Genomic DNA, 9,152 nt, shown 5'->3' on the forward strand with positions numbered 1-9,152 from the left:
TTATCAGTCATGTTAATGGTTTGTGTTCCAGAATAGTCACCTCTCTGCCCAGTCACTTTTTCAGTGCTTTTTGCTATCTAGCCCTTTGGGAACCAACATTTAACTGTATGGTACTGTTACTAGCCAGGGGCATGAATTTAAATCCCTTGGACGGATTTCCAGAATGGCTTCTTCCCCCATCCAGCTGAAAGTAGGAACGCTGCAGGTCTTTGGCAGCTCTGCAAATCAAGACTTTGGCTCCCAGAAGAAGCCTGGAAACACAGTTGATTCTTACACTCAGCAGACTGCCACAGTGCAGTTTGTGACTGCTGGCAGCCACAACAGAACATAAGCTCCATTTTTTTTTTTTTTTCCCCTGTCCCATCAGGGCTTTTGCTAACATAAATACATTACTACATGTGAGCAAGTGCACAACACCATGGCTAATGCAGAGAACATCATCTCCTATGACAGAGATGGTATTTGCTGGGCTCTGCTACCTTCCCAGTGCAAACATCTCAGCTGGGAACCTCACCACTGTGCTGCTGGCATGCCACTGCCTTTGAACAAGGATGGTGCCAGCCTCTCAGAGAGCCGTAAGCATGCAAAGCCAAGCCATCAAGTAGCAGGGCCTATGCATGTGTCAAGGACACATTTCCCAGCCTGAAATGTCAAAGCGACTGCTTTTCCCTCAGGAGGTGCATTTGTCTCTATGGTGAAGAAAATGTATTATTACAAGTATTGCCTTTAAGCTCAGTGCTGGATAAAGACCAAACAGACACTGAATCCAGTAAAATTTCAGCATCCCCTTCTTCAGAAACATGAAACATTTCACATCCTCTGACTTTTCTTCCTCCAAGAATGACTCTGCTTCCAAAAGGAGTGAGATGAGTACTGACCAACATGGTCGCTGCTTTCAGACTTCACATGACAGCTGCCTGGAAGGCAACACCTGAAGTTTGTCCTACTGAGAACTCCTCTTAAACATAGTGTCCTTATTAGCCATTTTCAAACGTTCTCTAGTCATGCTCCCATTGCAAATTGGGACTACATTTCTGGCGAGCCCCTGACTCCAAATACTGACACAGCTAAATGACCTCTAACTGAGGCCTCTACTTCGCTCCTAACAGTACAGGCCCCACACAGAGACAGAACCCCTAATTTCAGACCTACAGGTGTAGGTTCAGCTTGCTTCAGACAGCCACTGGAGGCTTGGAGAGGACTGCCCAGTGCTGCTGCTGCTGCCAGCTCCTGAAGGCATAAAGGGGGGCAACTGATTCCAGCACGCTGGCAAGCCAGCTAGGAGCCCTGCTCCTGATCATAGCAGCAGCTTCATTCCGGGCCTCGGCTGTTGACTCTGATTAAGTTAGTTACTGCTGCAAGGCAAAGAAGCCAGGACCCACAAGGTATTTAACACTTAAAACATCTTGTGATGCTGCAGAAATGCAGGCTTGTGGAAAAAAGCAGGCGGTTAAGCAGAAGGAGGTGGATACTTTAGCACTTAACTAAAATGGGCAAGAGGAAAATATCTGGTTGTCTTTCACAAGCGATTTCATGTTATTCCCCCTGTGTTACTGTGATCATGGTTTTCTCCCTCAAAGTAATGGGAGGGGAGAGTGGGATGAGGTGGTTTTTTTTCTTTTTTTTCTTTTCTTTTTTTTTTTTTTTTTTTTAATTAGGACATCTGGGCAGTGTCCCAACCAAAGCCTCATATCCCTAATGGAACTCTGTCTGACCATAACTTGCATATTCTAATTTTCATTCACAGGCAAAGACTATCTGTTGTCCAAGTATTTTTACTCTCTCATAATCAAAATACAAATTCTAGCTTAACTTAAAAATAGACATGTCAGGAACGCTTGACATGACCTGCATGCCTGTCAACAACTGATAATCAAATTTCCTTGCCATACTATAGTTGGGCAGGAGACATTTCTTTTTTTAAAAAAAACAAAAAACAAAAAAACCCAAACAACCTATCTGGTTTCCATATCATATTGAATTTCTGAGACACAATGGGAGTTTTTCTTTTATGCAAAGGAGTTAAAAAGGAGTACCAGCAGTTAAAGGGATGTATGCAGAGGCTGGGATGAGGGTAGGAGGCACACTTCCCTTTGAAACAGCCAACATGCAATATTATTGAAACGTAAAGAGCAGAGGGGGGGATTATTTCTCTGCTTTTTCTGTTTATTTATTATGTAAATGCAGTTTCCCGTGTAAAAATATTTAGCTTCCCCCTTTCCCTTTGAAAATCAAACAGCAGCAGGGGTAGGAAAGCAGAGAATGTAATTGTAAAATTGGCATTACAGTGGATTTGAGAGAAGAAACAAATTGTAGTCCATTTGTTATGAAGGTAAAACCCAAATTGACACTGTGCCTTACAAAATTACTGGAAAAAGGCATAACAGGGTGCCAAAAGAAAACTTCAGGCAGTGAAGTTTCTTTTAAAAGGATACAGTGTTAACGTAGCGATGTGCTGCATTAGAAGAGGAGATAAAGGTACAAGGAAAAAGAAGTTATTTGAGACACTTTCTGTATAGGCTTCCTCTGGAAGCATTTGCCAGAAACAGGGAGCATGTCCCAGCAATATAAACAAATAGGCCTGTGCAGCACACAGTTAAAGTTATCAATGTCTCACTAGCTTGTGATTCAGACTAAGCAGGGCATTAAAAAAATCCAAAAAGAGCACAGCATCTCCTATTCCTGAAGAGACCAAAAGGGAACACTGACATAACAGTTTCCAACAGCTGTCATAACAGCCTGTGCAGGGTCATGCTGGAGCTGATGGACAACAGCCTCTTGCACACTGAGTGCTGGAGCCGTGATCTGCAGGCTGCATCTTGCCAGCTCCAGCTCTGGTTACTGTGTACAGTATATCACAGCTTAATCCTTCTGGGATTGTTTAGGTTCTCCTCTGAGGGGTTCTCCAGCGAGTCTCTTTCTGGTTCTGCCAAGGCAGAGGAATGCCTGTCCCTGCCTCCTTTACTCGGTTTTGCCTGTTTCAGCTTCTGACACAAAATGGCCCTCCTCACCCAGAGGTGTGATCAGATGTGAAGAAGAGGACTTTTCCACAGTAATTGCATTATTTGAGGGTTTAAAAGTCCCAAATCTCTGATAAATACAGCACTGAGAGCAAAAGCATCTGGTTATGGTGACATAGCTGCTCTAATACGTGATCTTACTGGGTTAAAAACTGAGACACTTAGATACTTCACCAATCTCTCACTAAGTTCAATGCAACTCTAACAAGAGGAAAGTACAGTGAGGACTGCAGAACACAAAAGTTCAACATTATAAAATAATTATACCAGAAAACCTCCTGCTGTGGGAGAGACGGTTGCCCCTCTTCTCCTGAGACAGGAGAAAGACGAGGTTTGGCACCTGTCCTTGTCCAGACTTCATCCCAGCTCTGGGTATGGATTGCTGTTCCTCCCTTAAAAGCCCCTCCATGAAAGAGGACCATTACAACCCACCCCAGAATAATTCAACACAGTAACATGGAGGGCAAGCTGCTACAAACACACAAAATAAAGGAAAGAAGACACCAGGCCTCCAGAGCTAATGGAGATTAAAAAAAAAAAAAGCCACACAAAGACCTTGCTCCTGTCCAGCAGCACAGCTTCAAGATGGACATTTCTGCATCTATAACTTCTCTGACCAGGTGCTGCCTTGCTGAGAAGACAGAAGTGGCCCCATGGCATAGATTTTGCTATGGGACCTGTGCTGATACAACCTCAGGGTGTCTTGACTGTTTCCTATGGATTCACAGTGCAGGTGAAAGAGTGCATTCTGAAGTACAGCAGCTCATCCTCTCTATTTGTATGCAATTTGAGGGACTTAGATTCTGGTCTGGCAAACACCATGTAATTTCTGGGTGAAGAAAGTACAAGCAGCACCTCAGGGAAGCTGAGGAGCATTAAAAAAACCCCAACTTTTTTTTAGAGGTGCCACGTGGTTTCTGACTCTTAGACAACATCATATTTGCAATGCAAAAGCCAAGTTTTAGAAAAATCTGAATTTGGAAGGCTAGGAAAGGTGTCAAGTAACAGATACAAACTGTAGTCTGAAAATACATGAAAGGACTGTGAATAAAGATGATGCTAGAGGATCATCCAGGTATCTGATTATTTGTCTTTGCAGGTGACTATTTGTGTTACTGTACTTTTTAAGTTGCTTCTGGACTTCTCCAATTCTGTTCCTCCAGTTTCAGCTGTCCTTTGCTATCCTGATATTGGACAACACACTAATGTCCCCTGATGTGCCAAATGTGGAGAGAGCCAGTTGCATATGCCATGCTTTACTGGAGGGGATAAAACCCTTGAAAAGCAGCAAAAATGGTAAATCTTTTAACCTTTTCTTCTTGCCTCCTCTCTCTCTTGTGTGTAAAAGGCAGAATTAACACCTGGGAAAACATAGAGTCAATGGATGTGAAACTCCTGTTCTTAGCAAATGATGCAGAGTAGCTGCAAGACTTTTGGCACCTCTCTATGATGAAGCTTTCAGGACCATTTTCTGCTGAGGGACCTGAACTATTGGAATTACACATGCTGCATGTTCAATTTGCACACTTGCAGAAAAATTCTCTATTAGGCAATTGTAAAATGCACGTGTTTCAACCATTTCTCTAACACTAGTATAAATGAAAGCAATGAGAAACAGGCTGCAGAGGATGACTCACAGGGGTTTGGGATTAGCAAAAGAACACAAAACCATGAGAGGTGTATATGTCTGTATTTTCTGTAATGCTCACAGTAACTGCCTAGGAAGTAAGTGGCTGCTCCTAGAATGACTAATTGTGTAACTACTTAAGGACTTATTTCTACTGGGTTTTATGAAAGATTAAAATAAACCACATAGTTTAGAATAGAAATGTTCACTCTCTGCTGTCAACTGCAGCAGACTATTTCAGCACATTTCTGAGTTTAAGCACACACACACTTCTGTTGAATGAGATGTAGCACTTAAAAGTGCATGCTCACATTAACTGCTTTGCTGAAGTGTGTTCTCCATCTGTCCATGCAGAGCTGCACATCCAAGTCTTTGCAACTTCACTTTGCAGCCATTAGCTTTGGCCCCATGGGAAGCTATTTATAAATATCTCAATTAATTAAATCAGATCTGTACAGCAGAAAAAGGAATCAACTAAATATGGTCACTATGGCAACAAATATTTCCTGGATGTAGTTTTGATTCTAATCAGCAATGGCTTCCCCATGTTCCCATCAATGGCAAAAGTCGTGGGGATTTTCTTGTTTGATTGTATTGAATGTGTTCCTACGGAGTAGGATGGTAAATGTAATGCCCAAGTACTTAAGACAAAGGTTTCTTTACAGTAATATTTTGCACTAGTTTGAAAATTATTAGGAACGTGGAACAGGGATCCACTGTTTTTTCTTCTTCTTACCACTTTTCTGCCTCTTCTCTCTACAGTGAAAAATTCTATGGGCTCTGACTCTGAATTCAGATATTAAAAGTGACTCCTTTCCCATAATATCAGCTGAAAGCAAGGCTTTAAAAATTATGTCACAAAACAACCTGTTGCTTTCATTGGACAGTTTTGGCTGACCCCTGTGTCCGCACTAAACAGAAATAGAAAATAAAAGGTTCTGATAACCTGCCAGTCCCATTTGCAAAATAAGCTCCTGGCCATGTCAATCACAAAAATGAGGCCTTACGTGCAGTACGTGGTGGAAATGTCCAAGTCATGTCTGTGCACAGTTTCTGAACTTGCTGGAAGTGTCCACAACCTCCTTGGAGTTTTGCAAATGTCATGCTTTGGGGATTGAGTCCTATGTGAGTTGTAGATATCTCAGAGGGTTTTGTGTGCTTGTCTCCACTTGGATGGAACTCAATGATACCAAGGGGCTGTCTGTGTGCTTTTTTTTTTTTTTCTCTCTTGACTAAGTAAACCAACATTTTTAAAATGGTTTCAAACACCAATTTTGCCCACTGCCAAATGAGCGGGCATTTCCAGGATAAGACTACATTTCCTCTCTGGTTTTACTTCCTTTTCTTTTTTTTTTTAAACAGTGGCCCCAAGGGTATGTGGTCACAGTGCCTGTCTGTCCAGGTATTTCTTTCCTTTCCCTTAATGACTAGCAAATTCATTGAGTGCCAACCAAATGCTGCAAAGGAGGTCAGTTCTCCAAGATGGTTAAATTTATACAAGTTTCATGAAAACAGTTCTTTGGCAGAGAAAAGAGACCCTTTCCATGTCCTGACAGTTAGAAAGGTTAGTTCACAATCTTGCTGGCTGTGCAAGAATCTACATTAGCTCTGGGGAAAGAGGCAAAAAAGTACATACATTTATGATATTCCCAGTCATGGGAGAACCTCCAGTGAGAGCTGACACCTATTTAAGACACTAATATCAGTCAGGGCTCTGTATGAAATCTTTGTAATTCCCAGCCTGCCTGACCTTGACAGTCTCACACGAACGATGAGTTAGTTAATATTGATCTTAATATTGATCTCTTCACAGCTACCTGTGTCTATTTAGATGCGTGGGTTTAGACTGCAGTCACACTCCAATGCAGATCTATTTATTTATAATAATTATCATGTGATATTTTAGAAAATAGAAGATAAATCTGTTCATGCAAGAGAGGCATTTGGTTTCTTAAGATCAAGCCACACTCTTCTTTCACACAACCAAAACTACAGCAGAGCCATGTAGAGATGCCAGAGCAAAGGAAATGCATTGTTAGCCTCTGATTTGCAAATTTTGGGTTGTGGGTGGCAAAATTTTGGTGTGGGTTTTTTTTGTTTGTTTGGTTGGTTGGTTAGTTTGGTTTGGGGTTTGGATTTTTTGGTTTGGTTTGGTTTGGTTCTGGCTTTGGGGTTTTTTTTTTGCTTCAATGCAAGAAATTCATGCTAGCAAAAGAACTATAGTGGAAATAAGGTGTTTAGAAAGTCAGTAACAAAATGCTGGAACAGACACAACTACTCTCCTTCTAATCTTTAGCTTTCAAAGCCTTCCTGACACAAGTCACCTTCTGGGGACAGTAGAGAGAGCAAAGGAAACTAATGACCTCTCACCTACATTGGCACCCACAGCAGCAGTACCAGTGCCTCAGTCCAGGCTGCCCTGGGAGCTTACAGCTGGACTCCTACCATTACATTATCTTATTTACTGATACAGTTTTTAAAAAGAAAGTATTTCCAGTAGAATTAAATGCTACTAGACTTGTCCTATATTAAAGAGTAAGCTGCCTTTCCCCCAGTGAGCAAGTTGTTTCTAAATATCTCAAGTAATTTATGGTTGGACCTTAGTCCAACCAAGAGGGTACCCCCACCCACAATACAGCTGTTTATTAAGAGGGTGACAACTGCCATGTGGGGTTATCTGACATTTGTTTTCTAATGCACATCTTTTCTTATTAGAAAAGAATAATGAAAATTGTAAAAAATGCAAAGGAATCCTGGCAACAGAAGAATATCTAGTAAGAAACCATTTAATGAAAAACACATATAGTGCCCTTCATTGTGTCAATGACCACACACACACACATATATATATATATGGTAATTCTTCTAGTCCTCATTTGCCTAACAGCATGGAAACTGCCAGCATTTTAAGAACTGCTATCAGATAACTTGAAATTACATTAGACAGACTCTGCAAACAGCAGGCAGGCTCTTGTAACAGTATTCTTGAATCCAATCCTATGAAGTGTGGCATGGTTTTGCTATGCATAGATTTGAAGGAAGCTACACATGACCTGAGTCTTTCGACTTTGGTGGTGAGAGAAGTTACATAGCATATTGCAGAGATGGAGGTCTGAGAAACTTCACACAATGAGGACCGATCTGACAATTTAATTTATACCCTTGCCAGTACAGGAGATTGTTTTTCCCTGCTTTTGTCTTCTTGTACTTTGCTCTCAATTCTCAATCAGCCAGGTAAGAAAACTGTTGGATGATGCCTGGATTTCACTTTTGGGACTCTCTTCCTGACACTTCCAGGGTCATGGCAGTACAGAGAAAGCTCAAGCCAGAATCCCCTTTGCTACACACTAATGCAACACAGTCACAGGCAGTATGGATCTGAACTGCAGATACTCTGAAATCTCAAAAACACTTAGGTATGTACTGAACTCATTATAAGGAATTTTATTATTTTCAAGGGGCCTTCTCATATGTTTAAGAAGATGTGTATTAGATGGGATGCCAGCACAGGCAAAACCACTGAAACTGATGCAGCATGCTCTCACAGAAAGGGAAGAGACAGAACAAACCTCCAAGACAAACTCTATACTTCCACCACACAACCACACATCCTTTCGCAAAGATTTCCTCCCCTTAAATAAGATTATGAAAATATTTTACCACCCCCCTGGATATAATATCAAGATTTAAACAATCCCTTGCACTCACTGCCATTTCGCATGAACTTCTAATCTGGTTGCATTTAGCTTCTCCAGTTTTTTCAAGCTAACTCTTCCCCTCCCCTGTTTTAATAAAACCCAATTAACATGCTTGAGAGGCAAACATGAACAAAAATCTCCCATTCCCTCTAAAGTATGGCATTCATGAAGATATCATGAATAAGTAAACATTCTCTAGTGTTCTGTTTCTTTTGTCTAGCTTATTGGTGTTGAGAAACCTTCTTCTTCATTTATTTATGTTGGTATTTTATTTCCTTATTGAGTTTCAAAGATGAACAGAGAAAAATAAATGCCAAGGAAATAGCTGATAGGCTGAAATGAGCGAAGTTTTCCCCAGTGAAGTTAAAAAAAAATATATATTTTAATACCAAAGTGTTTTTTTGGTCTTATTTCACTTAATACACCTGCTTTCAATATGGAATGCATGACATTCTTTGTATGACAGTATCCAGCAATCCAGTATAGCAAAATCTATTTGATCAATGTGCAGGAATCCAATTTCTTCTTGTAATTCTGATTTAATGATATTGCCTTCTAGGCCCCTGAATGACTGTTGTAGTTTGAAGTCTTGCCTAGTCCAGGCTTATTCAAATGGCAGAATATGTACAGATCAGACAGCAAGTCATTTTTGCACAGACTTCACCAAGGTCCCAGGCAAACTTCTGCAACTGATCCAATATTTCTTATGTTTTTCCAAGTTCTCTAGGGAGTCAATGCACTGCAACATACTTATACTTCCCACTTGGAAGTCATTGTGCCAGATCTGTTCAGAAAGTGGACTGATTC

Source organism: Heliangelus exortis, chromosome 2 (genome assembly GCF_036169615.1).
Source record: "Heliangelus exortis chromosome 2, bHelExo1.hap1, whole genome shotgun sequence".
Classification (NCBI taxonomy): domain Eukaryota; kingdom Metazoa; phylum Chordata; class Aves; order Apodiformes; family Trochilidae; genus Heliangelus; species Heliangelus exortis.